Source organism: Phyllopteryx taeniolatus, chromosome 4 (genome assembly GCF_024500385.1).
Source record: "Phyllopteryx taeniolatus isolate TA_2022b chromosome 4, UOR_Ptae_1.2, whole genome shotgun sequence".
In the NCBI taxonomy this organism is placed as follows: domain Eukaryota; kingdom Metazoa; phylum Chordata; class Actinopteri; order Syngnathiformes; family Syngnathidae; genus Phyllopteryx; species Phyllopteryx taeniolatus.
Window position 1 is genome coordinate 5,469,618 of NC_084505.1, and position 15,119 is coordinate 5,484,736.

The 15,119-nt window shown below is 45.6% G+C and overlaps 1 long non-coding RNA gene across 1 annotated transcript; it reads right to left on the reverse strand.

Moving 5' to 3' along the window:
• Positions 1–2,254: 2,254 nt before the first annotated feature.
• On the reverse strand, positions 2,255–14,343 carry LOC133477416 (uncharacterized). The gene is made up of 4 exons (XR_009788354.1): positions 14,024–14,343; positions 12,357–12,480; positions 3,620–3,722; positions 2,255–3,391 (listed from the first exon to the last, which is right to left on the reverse strand). It is a non-coding gene; the product is annotated as an uncharacterized LOC133477416 (long non-coding RNA).
• Between the last annotated feature and the right edge of the window lie 776 nt (positions 14,344–15,119).

Consider the following 15,119-nt stretch of genomic DNA (forward strand, 5'->3'; position numbering starts at 1 on the left):
GGGATGGGTATGACCGGGTGAAATAGTAAACAAAAATGTACCAACGCCCAGGGCAGAAGCAGAGACTGATGTAACTGATGTAACAACTGAACTAAGCTTAGTCAGAGGTTCTGATTTACTGCTAAAATTGCAGCGAAATCACCTGTAAAAATTGGCTGTTTCTTTGATGTCGGCATGGACCAATTGACCACAGCCTGGATTTTGACTGAATCGGCTCTGGGTTGATTTTTTTCCACAATGAAATTCAACAAATGTGGAATAAAACTGGGATTTATCTGCCTCAATGAATAAGTGGTTCTCGAGAAGGCGCTTTAACCTGAGCTGGACCTGTTGGCGGTGTTCCTGGAACCAGAAGAAAATGGATGGCTTTACAATGGTGCATTGGGATAAATAAAATTTCCACCCATCCATCCATTTTCTTTTGCTTTTCCGTGGTCAGGTTGCGGGGGCAGTAGCATTAGCAGGAAGCCATCCGTCAAGCTCCTACGGGGGATCTCAAGGTGTTCCCAGACCAGTATAGTCTCTCCAGCGTGGCCTGGATCATCCCTGCAGCCTCCTGCCGGTGGGACATGCCTGGGGCCTCGCCTGGAAGGCATCCAGGAGGCATACTAACCAGAAACCCAAACTATATTAGCTAGATCCTCTAGATACAGAGGAGCAATAGCTCTATTCTGGGCCACTCCGGGATGTTTCTCACCTCGTCTCGAGAGAGAGCCCGGATACTCTGCAGAGGTAACTAATTTCATCCGCTTGTATCTGTGATTTTGTTCTTTTGGCCACAACCCACAGTTTGTGACCCTAGGAACATAGATTGAGTGAATTGAGAGATTCTCCTTTCAGCTTAGCTCCTTCTTCACCATGACAAACCAAGTCTGGATCACAGTATTCACTTATTCCCTTCCTCCCTCGCTCATAAACAACACCCCAAGATACTTGGAACAGGATCTCCCTGGAGATGTTTTCTGACAGAGGAGCATGGCCTCAAATTTGGAGGTGTTGATTCTCATATTGTCATCATCACTTCAACCTCAGCTGCAAACCACTCTAGCAAGAGTTGAATATTTCAGCTTGATGATGCCAACAGAACCACATCATCTACAAAAAGCAGACCTAATGCTGACACCCCCAAAATAGATCCCCTCAACGCTGTCTGTTGGTGTGTGTAGAAATTCTGTCCAAAAAGGTTATGAACATAATTTTTGACAACGAGCAGCCTTGGCGGAGTCGACCCTCACTGAAAATGAATCTGAATTATTGACAGCAATGCGAACAAAACTCTGACACCGGTCATAAAGGGACCAAAAAGGCCATATCAGGGGCCATACACCGTTCTCACAGAGAACCCCCACAGGACTCCGCCCTGTTCTGTACCAAGCAAAAATAAGACATTTTTTGAGCAGGGAGAAATGGCTGGTAAAGAACTGGCACACAGAGCTAAAACAAACAGTCTTGAAATATTAGCCCATCAACTTTTAGTGAAGACAAGAACCTTGTCACGAACAAAAGAGAATTGTATATATCTTGTGGTGGGACAAAAACAAATTATAAAGTTTCTTTTCCACAATTCAAATTCCAGCTTTGATACAGGAGCAGAGTGCACTGTTGGAGGACGATATCTCCATAAAGGAAATTAAAGCAATTGGAGTCCTCAGGATCGTAAGTCCATGGAAATGATGAGTTTTTGGAAATTTATCAGAAATTCATTGAGGATAAAAAAGCTATCAATGTCTCAGTAGGTATGCAGACGAATGAACCCATTGTCATAAGCTCCAGTACTAAGAACTCTGACTATGAGGACACGGTGGATGAGGAGGCCGTCAAGGCTCCCCCCTCAACCGGAAGTTCCCAACTACAATACTGAGCAGTCTGAGGCAGCCGAAGATCACGTGGGTCAGCAGGAATTTCCTCACCCTACCCCGCTACAACCAGATCTTGATGAGTATCGTCCCACATCGCCGTCATTTCTATCAGTGCACCTGCCAGCACCTTCAATGGAGGACGAAGCTCTCCTCAGGCGGGATCTGCCCAATGGGTGGTTGATGACAGATGCCTACAATTGTATTAAACATACAATGGAACACCTGCTATTGAAAGTGCTGACAAGGTACTGAAGGAACCTGTGTTTAAAATCTCCTATTACTTCCGTGGTTCCCAGCGTGCTCGTTTTTGTGAAAGAACTACGTTCATAACAATGTATTAAAAACCAAGCAATTTATTCCTGACAGAGGAGTCTATACATTTTGCAGAGCTCTGGGTTCTTAACTATCCCTGTCTTATCCTTAGCAGATAGAGTAGTCGAACAAAAAACTATCTGATTCTACCCCAGACTTATACAATGTTTCAAAGTGGAAGTATGGAATCGCTGTCGTCTGATTGGTCCATGGTCCCATCTGACGTCATCGTTGCTCTGCTCTGGTGTCGTAATCGGCAGACTCATGGGCACTCCTGCAAAGCTCATTCAGGTGGTCGTCTTCCCTTAGCGGGGTTAAGAGGCTCTGCCTTTCCTCCGTCCCCTGGCGCCGGGCTCATTGGGCATTCGGACAAGTCCTCATCGCAGTAGTACTGGCTAGATGGCTGTTGTTGCTGTGGAGCCTGCTGCGGATGCTGTTGCCAGTGTGCCGGGCTGCATCCACCTCTGCCGTGTGGAGCTCTGTAGCCTCCTCTTTGAGGTGGGGCCTCTCCGGGTCCCACTGGAGGTCTCTGTTGCTCAGTGGGGGAGCATTATATTGACAATACCAGTGTCCATACTGACCACAATTGAAGCACGCTTGGTCCGTTGGAGGTCGGCGAGCGCTTCCCTTGCCTCCGTTGGTGTATCCCCTGTCACGACTCGTGCCTCGTCTCCTCATTGACCCCTGCGCCATCCAGATCTGCTTTTCTGCTTCCATTTTTAGTTTTTATTTATTTATTTTTTAATGGCCACTTTCTGGGCCTGGGCCAATTGTAGCTTTAAAAGTTGTTCCTGCATGTCCTTTACCTCATCTGATGATTTGTGTTGTCTGTCGACAAAAAGTTTCAAATGGTGTGACACATGACGATTAAAGTAGCTATCTCCCCCTTTCATGAGGTCAGGGTCTTTAAAAGTTCAGTCCTAACTTCAGCTGGCAATCTGTCAAGCAAAGCAATTCTATAAATAACATTTGCCTCCCTTAAACGGGAGGGATGTGACCTTGTCTTATCTGTCCAAATACTTATGCAATTTTCAAAGTGAGAACTGGGATCCATGATAGGTTTGTAGTCCGGGTGCCTCGTCCCGTCGGCTCGGAGAGCGGGAACATGTCACGGATGACCGCAAACATACATCAGCACACGCCAGGCTCATGCTGTCCGTCAAAATTTTCAGCCCCTGGATCCAAATTTCACCAACAGCAGCCAGTCCGGGCAGCCGTTTCTGTAAAAACCCAAACTCTTTTAAAGACAATTTTTGTATATTAACCCACCTTTTTGAATGCGGGCTCGTGTGGAATTGATAGGAGTTTTATTTCCCCTCTACAATTGGTCTGTCATATTGTCTGTCTTATTAACTATTGACAACAAAACAACTGTACCACAAGTCTCCCAAATTTCGCAATTTCCAATGTGCAGAATTCGTGATATAATCAAACAGGCTTCTGCTCACCTTTTTTATTTCGGTTTGCAGTCCAACTGAATTCCTGTCAGCTCCTCTGTCCTTTTATCTTATGTTCTTTCAGGATCACGTCAGGGTCACCATTTGAAGGAACCTGTGTTTAAAATCTCCTATTACTCTCGTAGTTCCCAGCGTGCTCGTTTTCGTGAAAGAACTACGTTCATAACAATGTATTAAAAACCAACCAATTTATTCCTGACAGAGGAGTCTATACATTTTGCAGAGCTATGGGTTCGTAACTATCCCTATCTTATCCTTAGCAGATAGAGTAGTCGAACAAAAAAACTATCTGATTCTACCCCAGACTTATACAATGTTTCAAAGTGGAAGTATGGAATCGCTGTCGTCTGATTGGTCCATGGTCCCATCTGACGTTATCGTTGCTCTGCAGAATGATGACCATTTGCCGCTGGCTCCAGATACCGTCTCCAGACGCCGTCCCACATTCTTGCATCTTATGTTTATAGCGGCTCCCCGCAGTCCTTTTCTTCCTTGACATCTGTTCTTTATGGTCTCCACATACAATCTGATGGGGGGGGGGGCTTTCCTGCAATAAACTCCTACCCCCTTATCTGATTATACTGCAATAAACATCCTTGCTTACCTTCCAAATCAGTTACACCATGAAACTCTATATTATATTACATATAGAATTACATATTAGAATATTATAAAGTATTCTATATTACCTTCAGTACGCCAAATATTAGTGCCTTGGGTGTCAAGTTCAACCACCTCAGTCAGAAATGTCATCCCTGTCTTGATTTAAGAGGTGATTATTATTTCAGCAAGCATTTTGCTAATGTGATGTCACGTCTGAGTATACACCCCTTTCTACCCAGCATTCACTACCTGAACTTGTTAAACCTTTCCGCTGATAAGAAGAACTTTAAATACACCGCAGAGGTTGTATTACTGGAACTCGAACAGGAGAGGAAGATATTCAACAAGCCCAAGGGTCACTATCGAGCAACATCAAGAAGCTGCTGGACAAATACTACTACCAAGCATAACAATGGGCATTGTTTTGAGAAAGCTGTTGACCTGTGATTACAATTCACGCAATTGGACTGATATTTTGGAAAGAACCATTCTATTTACTTATATCTCGGAAAAAGATGAAAAAGCTGAGAAAATGTTGGTAAGTATGCAAAAAGTCAGATCATTGACACATTCAATATTTCACATGGGATTCTTTTGTAAAGTACGTTATATGCATAAGTAATTCATGTTTGTCTGACACATTTAAAGCAATTCCCTTCTCTGATGCGTTGGTTGTGAAGGAAGGTACCCGGATGGTGGTTCGTGTCAATAGTCACTTTTTGGCCTCCAATGTAGTTGGAGAAATGTTTGATGGCCCAGACCGTGGAGAGCAGGGCTTTTTCACAGTGGGAGTATTTAAGCTTGGGACCGTTTAAAGTTTTGCTCGCGTAGGTGACGACGCGCTTGTCTCGGTCGTACATTTGGTAAAGACCAGCACTAAGGCAATGGTCCGAAAACCCTGTTTCGAGGAAGAATTATTTTTCACTGTCAGGGTAGGCAAGACATGGGGCGGAGCATAGCCGCTCTTCTAGGGACTGCATAGCAGCTTCTTGCTCATCACCCCAAACGAAAGGAGTGTCCTTTATCAGGAGTTCGGTGAGGGGGCGCGCGATATCCGCGAAGTGTTCGACGAACTGCCGGGAATAATTACTCACAGCGAGAAAACTGCAAAGTTTGGACACATTAGTGGGGGCATGTTTAGGAGGCTCTGTCTGAGGTGGAAGTTGAAATTCCTTCTGACAGGGGATTCCGCCAGACATTCCCACCAGACCCTCACAATACGTTTGGGGCTCCCACGTCGGACCGACATCTTCCCCCACCATCGGAGCCAACTCACCACCAGGTGGTGATCAGTTGACAGCTCCGCCCCTCTCTTCACCCGAGTGTCCAAGACATGCGGCCGCAAGTCTGTTGACACGACCACAAAGACGATCATCGAACTGCAACCTGAATATGGCTGGATTTGGGTTCAATGCCATTCGGGCCAATCAGGAGGCCGACATAATTTACTTTTTTGCGACACCATTGTCCCTTTAGGACGGAGATTTTGGCCCCGGCGGCGGAAAGTTGGGATAGTACGTGGTCAATTTCCGCCAGGTGGGCATCCAGCAAGGGGCTCCTCATCATGATATCATCAACGTAGATGAGGTTGCCCCTGGCTGCAGCGTCAGGACAGGCCTTGTTGAGGAAAATGTTGAATTCAGCCGGTGAGTTGGCGTAGCCAAATGGACACCTGGTGAATATGTATTGTTTGTTGGGAAAAGTGAAAGCCAGTTTGTGTTGGTCCGCGGGATCCACTGGAATGGTCCAAAAGCCGGATACGTCGATAGTGGTGAAAAATTTAGCGTTGCGCACTTGAGGAAGTTCTTGTTCGAGCTGGGCCGTAGGCCGGAATGACAAGGGAAATTGAGTGTTTACTTTTTGATAGTCGATGGTGGGTCGCCATTTACCGTTCGCTTTTAGAACTGGCCAGAGAGATGCCGAGTAGGTGCTATTGCATCACCAAATAATGCCTTTTTCTAGCATAGCGTCAATTGTTTCTTGTACTGGCTTGTAGGAGGCGAGCGGAATTTTATATTGTCACACGAAAGTGGGCGGCCCATTTGGAGGGGTCGGAATGCGGACCATGTGCAAGTCGGTCAGGCTGCAGTTGAGTGAGTCTTTAGCAAATGACGCGCCGTGTTTGATTAGCACTTCCCCCAAACGCTGTCGTTCGTCACTTAGGGCGTCAGCATCCGCTAGGACCTGCTGCACGTGGGTGTCAGAGTCGGGATAAGGGAGTGGGCGACTATCATATGGTGTTACCGGTGCCAGCAAGTTGGTTCGCGAGGAGTTTGAGGGAGTGGGTGAAGTCACGGGAGACACGCTTTCGGGTGCAGCTGGGATTGTACTGAGCGTATGGATCACCAGGTATTGGTCTGTAGCCAGGTCCACTCTGATGATGTCATCACCGTCAGTAGGTCACACTGGAACGAGAGCAATGTGTCGCGAAGGAACAGTGAGTTGTACTCCACCAGAGCTTTGCAATGGGGAGAGGTCTAGTGGGGGGTGACCAATCACGGGGACCGTGAGATTGAAGTTATGGAAGTCGGAGCAGATCAAGAGGCCAAGCCTAGTAGATCTGGGGATGTGGATGGCGTTCCGTGTGCGGTTGTGAATCAGCAGCACGGTTATCCGCGAAGCGTCTAGGAGGGGTGTGGCATGCTGCGACAAACCCCGGTCGTTAAACTCCGCCGAAGGCTGAAACAACGCATGTGGAAGGCTTGGTTAGTGCGCACGACCAGTCAGATAGGGAAGTTTTACTATAACTTCGTCTTCGCTCAAAACTTTGCAAGCGTCGGGGACGGTTTGTCCCGACTTAAGGTTTACTGGTTAAAAACACGGTTAGCGGAGTTGCTATTAGCGCACGACCACAAAACGTTCTTAATGGTGTCGACTTGAACGGCCAGTTGGACAAGTACATCCGCGCCTACATAAGTTTCATGCGGCAAATTGGGGATGACTAAGAAGCAGTGAGTTAACGAGCAATGGTTCCATTGCAGGTTCAGGGCGCATACACCCATTGCAGTGACGGCAGAGGGCGGCACGGTATTAACGGGAAAGCGAAAAGCTTTGTTTGTTTGTATGTGCCCTGCGATTAGCTGGTAACCAGTTCAGGGTGTACCCCGCCTCCTGCCCGAAGATAGCTGGGATAGGCTCCAGCAATCCCGCGACGCTTGTGAGGATAAGTGGCTCAGAAAATGGATGGATGGATGGACTTGTGTACTGTAAACTGTATCCATCCATCCATCCATTTTATGTACAGCTTATCCTCACAAGGGTTGCGGGCGTGCTGGAGCCCGTCCCAGCTCAAATTATTCTCTAGCATTTTAGACAAAAGTTAAAACACCAATGACCTCTAGGGGGCATTCAAGGATTGGCCACTGACATAGGTTTAGGTCAAACCAACATTACATGACAGAAATAATGGGTGCTAACTTACTGTAATTAAATTACTTTATTGCAAATACATTACTTTAATAAATACTGTTAATGACATGCTTACTCTAACCTTTTCACTGTCCCAGCTAAATGTCTTGTGCGGAGCCGATCGATGACATCATTGATCGGATCGGCGACTTATGACATGAAAGCCGATCAGCATAAAATGCTAATTATCGACCGATACCGATAACACCGATCAGATCGGCGTAGTCTAAGTGAAACGAAGCAGTTTATTGACTAAATTAGAAACTATCCGTCCATCCATTGTCTTCTGCTTATCTGAGGCCGGGTCATGGGGGCAGCAGCCACAGCAGGGAAGCCCAGACTTCCCTCTCCCCAGCCACTTCCTCTAGCTCTTCCGAGGGGAACCCGAAGCGTTCCCAGGCAAGCCGAGAGACTTTGTCTCTCCAGCGTGTCCTGGGTCGTCCCCGGGGTCTCCTCCCGGTGGGACGTGGCCGGAACACCTCACCAGTGAGGCGTCCAGGAGGCATCCTAAACAGATGCCCGAGCCACATCATCTGGCTCCTCTCAATGCGGAGGAGCAGCGGCTCTACTCTGAGCCCCTCCCGGATGAACAAGCTTCTCACCCTATCTCTAAGGGAGAGCTCAGACACCCTGCGGAGGAAACTCATTTTGGCCGCTTGTATCCGGGATCTTGATCACAGCTCGTGACCATAGGTGAGGGTAGGAACGTCGATCGACCGGTAAATCAAGAGCTTTGCTTTTCGGCTTAGCTACTTCTTCACCACAACGGACCGATACAAAGTCCGCATCACTGCAGACGTTGCACCGATCCGCCTGTTGATCTCCCGTTCCATTCTTCCCTCACTTGTGAACAAGACCCCAAGATACTTGAACTCCTCCACTTGGGGCAGATCTCATCCCCGACCCGGAGAGGGCACGCCACCCTTATCCGAATGAGGAGCATAGTCTCAGATTTGGAGTAAAGTTGAGGAATGCTCATCAAACACCTGTTTGGAACATCCCACAGGTGAACAGGCTAATTGGGAACAGGTGGGTGCCATGATTGGCTATAAAAGGAGCTTCCCTGAATTGCCCAGTCATTCACAAGCAAAGACGAGGCGAAGTTCACCTCTTTGTGAACAAGTGCGTGAGAAAATAGTCGAACAGTTTAAGGACAATATTCCTCAACATACAATTACAAGGAATTTAGGGATTTCATCTTCTACGGTCCATAATATCATCAAAAGTTTCAGAGAAATTACTGCATGTAAGCGGCAAGGCCGAAAACAAACATTGAATGCCCGTGACCTCCGATCCCTCAGGCGGCACTGCATCAAAAACCGACATCAATGTGTAAAGGATATCACCACATGGGCTCATGAAGACTTCAGAAAACCGATGTCAGTAAATACAGTTCGGCGCTACGTCCGTAAGTGCAACTTGGAACTCTACTACGCAAAGCAAAAGTCAATTATCAACAACACCCAGAAACGCCGCCGGCTTCTCTGGGCCCGAGCTCATCTAAGATGGACTGATGCAAAGTGTTCTGTGGTCCGACGAGTCCACATATCAAATTGTTTTTGGAAATTGTGTATGTCGTGTCCTCCGGGCCAAAGAGGAAAAGGACTATTATGGACGCAAAGTTCAAAAGCCAGCATCTGTGATGGTGTGGAGCTGTGTTAGTGCAAATGGCATGGGTAACTAACACATCTGTGAAGGCACCATAAATGCTGAAAGGTACATACAGGTTTTGGAGAAACATGCGCTGCCATCCAAGCAACGTCTTTTTCATGGACGTCGCTGCTTATTTCAGCAAGACAATGCCAAACCACATTCTGCATGTGTTACAACAGCGTGGGTTCGTAGTAAAAGAGTGCGGGTACTAGACTGGCCTGCCTGCAGTCCAGACCCGTCTCCCATTGAAAATGTGTGGCGCATTATGAAGCGTAAAATACGACAACGGAGACCCCGGACTGTTGAACAGCTGAAGCTGTACATCAAGCAAGAATGGGAAAGAATTCCACCAACAAAGCTTCAACAATTAGTATCCTCAGTTCCAAAACGTTTATTGAATGTTGTTAAAAGAAAAGGTGATGTAACACAGTTGTAAACATGACCCTGTCCCAGCTTTTTTGGAACTTGTTGCAGCCATACAATTCTAAGTTAAAGATGATTTGCTAAAAACAATAAACTTTATCAGTTTGAACATTAAATATATTGTCTTTGTAGTGTATTCAATTAAATATAGGTTGAACATGATTTGCAAATCTTTGTATTCTGTTTTTATTTATGTTTAACACAATGTCCCAACTTCATTGGAATTGGGGTTGTAGAATATCTGATTGTATGGTTGTCTGGTTTGCGACGCTTCATGTAAACATAGGTGCGGGGCAATGTTTGCATTGCCGTGTTGAGGCATTACTTCTCCACATGCCACGCCTTCAGGTTTGGGGCATTTGTGTTTTGCATTGTGACCATTTTTTATCCTGATGTAATACGTCAGGCCGCACGAGACATTTTTTGTAAGCATCACCCTTACTGACGGATTTCAGGCTTTTGCATTCTTTTTACATCACAAAACGCGTGTTGTTGCGACATGTTTTATTATAATTGCCACACTAGACGGGGGTCAGTTGTTGTTGCATGCAGATAGTCTGGGTACATACAAAACAATGCCATTCGCAGCGATGCTGATGCAGCTTGTAATGCCCTTTGTAACATTGTCTACAGAAGTAGGGTGATCATTGAACCCCGTAATCGATTTTGTTCCGTAGTAATGACCGCCAAACAACAACAAGAACACTGGATCGTTAGATTTGGGGTATTGTGTCTCGAAAAAAGACATTGGGCGACAGTCCTCTGTTTGGTACTTACCATGATTTTTGCGTTTGACAGAAGTCTTAAATTTGTGGATATCGGCAAATCCGAGAGCTGTCTGATCACTCAGACCCACACTGCATCGTAAATTAACTGTGCGTTGTTTAGCCTCATCCACAGTCAGTGTATTATCCAGTACATATGCTAACGACCTAACAAAGCAAAGCTTGTTGGTACTAGCTTACGATATGAACAGATACTTTTTTTTCGCAGAATTTCAGCGTTTGTGGATATCTCCTACTTACAGTATGTTTAACACCACTGCCGCCTCTGTTATCAAACACAATCTGCGTTACAAGTTCAAGGCTAGTGTCAGATGCTATACCCGAGTTGGATCAACGATGGCATCTTCCATCCATCCATCCATTTTCTGAGCCGCTTCTCCTCTCTAGTGTTGCGGGCGCGCTGGAGCCTATCCCAGCTATCATCGGGCAGGAGCAGGGGTACACTCTGAACTGGTTGCCAACCAATCACAGGGCACATACAAACAAACAACCATTCGCACTCACATTCACACCTGCGGGCAATTTAGAGTTGTCAATTAACCATGCATGTTTTTGGGATGTGGGAGGAAACCGGAGTGCCCGGAGAAAACCCACGCAGGGGAGAACATGCAAACTCCACACAGGCGGGGCCGGGGATTGAACCCCGCACCTCAGAACTGTGAGGCAGACGCTCTAACCAGTCGTCCACCGTGCCGCCACGATGGCATCTTCAATAACGTTTGGCCCGTGTGTGGCATTTATAACACAGTGCCCCCTCACATTTTCACTCACCAATTCCACTTGGATAACATGATGCATTGAATGGATTGCTTGATCAACAGCGTCGTTTACATTATTCATATACAAACAAAATCAAGGGGGCGGGGGGACATCTGACATCGCTGTATTCGAACGCAGTCTGGTCTCTAGATTGTTGCACTTTTGCTCCCACTGTCTGTACGATAGGGTTTTGCTCTGTTACCCCGACACGTCGCGGTGCATTTCGAATTTGCCGTGGTGGCCCCCGTCTTCATTCTATTTGTGGTTGTGGCGCATTGGTAATTTGTTGCTGTTGTGTCTTCTACATTTGCACGGCTGTTTGTGGTGCTTTGCTAATTTGCTCTTGTTGTTGTTATTGTGTCTGTTCCATTAGCGCAGCCAGCTGTGGTGCACTGCCTTTGTTGTTGTGTATGTATGACTGGTTCTACTTGTGCAGCAAGTTGTGGCACATTACTAATTTGCTGCTGTTGTTGTTTTTGTTGTTGTTGTTGTGTCTGTTCTATTAGCACAGCAGGCTGTAGTGTATTGTGAATTTGTTGTTGGTGTTGTGTCTTTTCTATTTGTGTAACAGGTTGTGGCATATTGTGGCTTTGTTATTGATGTGCTTCCCAGGAGTTTCTGAACACGTTTCTTATTTTCATACCAGGTTGTGGTGCATTTTGAATTTGCTGTGACTCCCTAGCCGTTTCATTTTGTACGTCTGGTTCTATTGACTCAACTGTTTCCATATCACCAGAAGGAGATTGATTAAGCAATCTGAGCCCCAAAGGACTAAAAAAATCAACAAAATCCTCAATGTTTTGAATAACTTCAAAAGGATCAGCATTTTCAGTCATCATGCTGTATTTGGCCACTCGTTTGAATATTGTTTACAATATTATTCTATTCCTGCGGTATATTACTGTATTTGTCTCAATGTCATCCGACTTTGAGTTTTCCATTTTTAAACAAAATAATACAAATCAGACTAAATAATTGGGAATTAAAAAAAAACACATTGAATAAAAGAATAGACTTGTTACCGCTACTCCACCAAGGTACCAATCAGTCCAACTATATGAGGAATGACTGGCTCTAAACATCTTTGACAGGCCAACCTTTCCCGGGGGAGTCTTCCTCCTCCTCTTCCTCCTTGATGTCTCCTCACAGCCAATCTGCGTCGCAATGTCACCCCCTGCAGGTCACGTTTAATTCTCTTCACACCGTGATTTGACAGTCTTTCTGTAGAAATACAGAGAATTTGTGTTACATATGTTTCCACACACACACAGACAGACACACGCATGCACTCACATACATGCAGGCACACAGACTTGTGCACAATTTAAAAAAATAGTATTGGGTTAAAAAAACAGCTAAAGAATGAATAAACTAATACTCTATATTATCATAGTAAAAAGCCGGGGATTGAACCCCTGTCCTCAGAACTGTCAGGCAGACACTCTAACCAGTCGCCCAACGTGCTGCGGGATGGCTGCGTTCATCTGACTTGAATCCAAAATGTTCCCACATCGTCGCAGTGGCATGAAACTAATTCCATTTATGCCGCTCAGTTTTCTGTAACTGCAACTGCCGGCTCGCTGTCAGAAAATTTAGCTTTGTGTATGCTAGCGCCCGCATTTCATACGCACGGACACACGAACACGCACACGGCCAATCAGTCCCTGCTCATCACTATCTCTGATTGGTTTAGAGACCACGATGAAACCCATTTTGTGTCTGCTTTCAAGTCACGGAAATGTTTTTTCTTACTCAAGTGACTGGGCAGCTCTACGCATTCTCTCTTTTTTTTTTACCCCCCTTTCTGTTTCATTTGCTTCTTCGTCTTGTAGCAGGGCCGGCCCACCAGCCCACTGGCCCATCCACCCACCGGGGTTATCCCCGGTCATCCCGTGCGCCAGTCCGCCCTTGCCCTCCACGCTCGCATGCATGGTCTTTGGCTGTGTTGAGCTTGTTGACATGGTAAGAAGATCGCTAATTACTACATATATCAGTACTAACAAATAGAGTTAATGTTAATGATAGATGTGTTGTGTAGAAAATGCTGTTTAGGAGTTTTTTTAAAGATACATCAGCTGTTTCACCCCCTCCTCTCCCTGCTCTCACACAGAGACAGATTTGGGCGAGTTGCCTTTGCCCCCAAAACCCCCTGTTGATGTCACCCCCTCCTACTTGAGTGTTCCACTTCCCTTCAATACCTAGGAACCACTTTATTGCTTTACAATAGGCAATATTGTAGCCAGTGCTGTTATACGACTCTTGAAGTAGCGGTTGAATTGTTTTAAAGATGCTCCTTTGTTGGTTTAAAATAACACCCTCCTTCCTTCCTCCCTCCTTTCGCTTGTAGAGACAGTCACGTGTGGAATCTGGTTTATGAACGTTCACTGATCTCCAGAGCCCCTCTCATTCATTGTACCATTTGTAATTTTGTTACAATCGGCAATGATGTAACTGTGCTGTTTTACAACTTTCTGTAGTAATGGTTGTATGGTTTAGCCGGTGCTGTTTTAACAACCTTCCTTCCTTCCCAACTTTGCTCATAGAGACAGTCATGCTTGGAATCAAGCCTGAGAACGTCCGCTGATGCCTGTTTGCTGTCACCCCCTCCGACTTGAGTGTTCCATTCCCCCTCAATACCCAGGTACCACTTTATTACTTAACAATAGGCAAGATTGTAGCCGGTGCTGTTTTACGACTCCCTGAAGTAGCGGTTGAATTCTTTTAAAAGATATTCCTTTGGAGGTTTAAAATAATCCCCACTCACCCTCTCCTACAGACGCACAGGAGCGTGGAATCTTGCCTGACAGCCTCCGCTGATGCATGCTTGCTGTCACCCCCTCCTACTTGAGCGTTCCACTCCCCTTCAAAACCCAGGTACCATTAGTTTCTGCTCATAGCTGATAGACTCCTCCCACTGACCGTCTGTCACCCCCAGTGTTTCCTGACCTGATATGTCACAACATGTTCATGGGTGTCCCCCACCCCCTCGCCTCTCCCAGAATTCTGCCCAGGCATGTTCGAAGGGTGACCTTGTATTCCCCCTGATGTTTTTATTGCTTTACAAGAGACAATATTATACTGCGTTTCCGGTTATATTGTTTTTAAATGACCAGTTTTATTGTTTTATAACCACTCGAGGAAGCCGTAATGAGATCACGTGTCCGTGTGTGAACCTGTCGGACCGTGCGTAACCCCTGTCTGACCTCCTAAGGGCTTGTCTCCAAGGCACAACCTGTCAAAACAAGGTCATAAATCATATGATGTCAGGGTCATAAATCACTCATTTGACATGAGCTGTATTCTATTAGTTTTTTAAGGATATTGCCCCTATATTACTGGTTGTATATTGAGACGCATTACAATGAGGTAAGCTACCTGAAAGCATGAGGACAGTGACTTTTTTTCCACTACTACATAAAAAGGGAAGAGACCCACAGCAGTGTGCAAACTATTGCCCTAACTGTTTGACTAATGCGGATGAAAAATAATTATCACTAAAATGTTAACATCCAGACTGGAAGAAGTGGTCCCTTCTCTCATCCATCCAGATCAGGACCAGCTCCATATCGATCAAGCAGGTCCTTCATATGGTATAATAAAAAACTGATAAAAAGACTTTCTTTTAGAATAAATGGATTAGGTCTGGTATATATATTCTCAAGGATGTGATGGATGATCCTGGGTTCAGATCTTTTAATGAAATACAGTAAATACCATATGTGTAACTCAGAATTTTGGAGATTACTACAAATCAGACATTGTATTCTCTTAAATAAAGAACATATGGAACATGGTTTAACTAAAATCAAGGACATTTCTCACAAGATAGGAGAATAGAGGACCAAAAACTGGATGGTCTA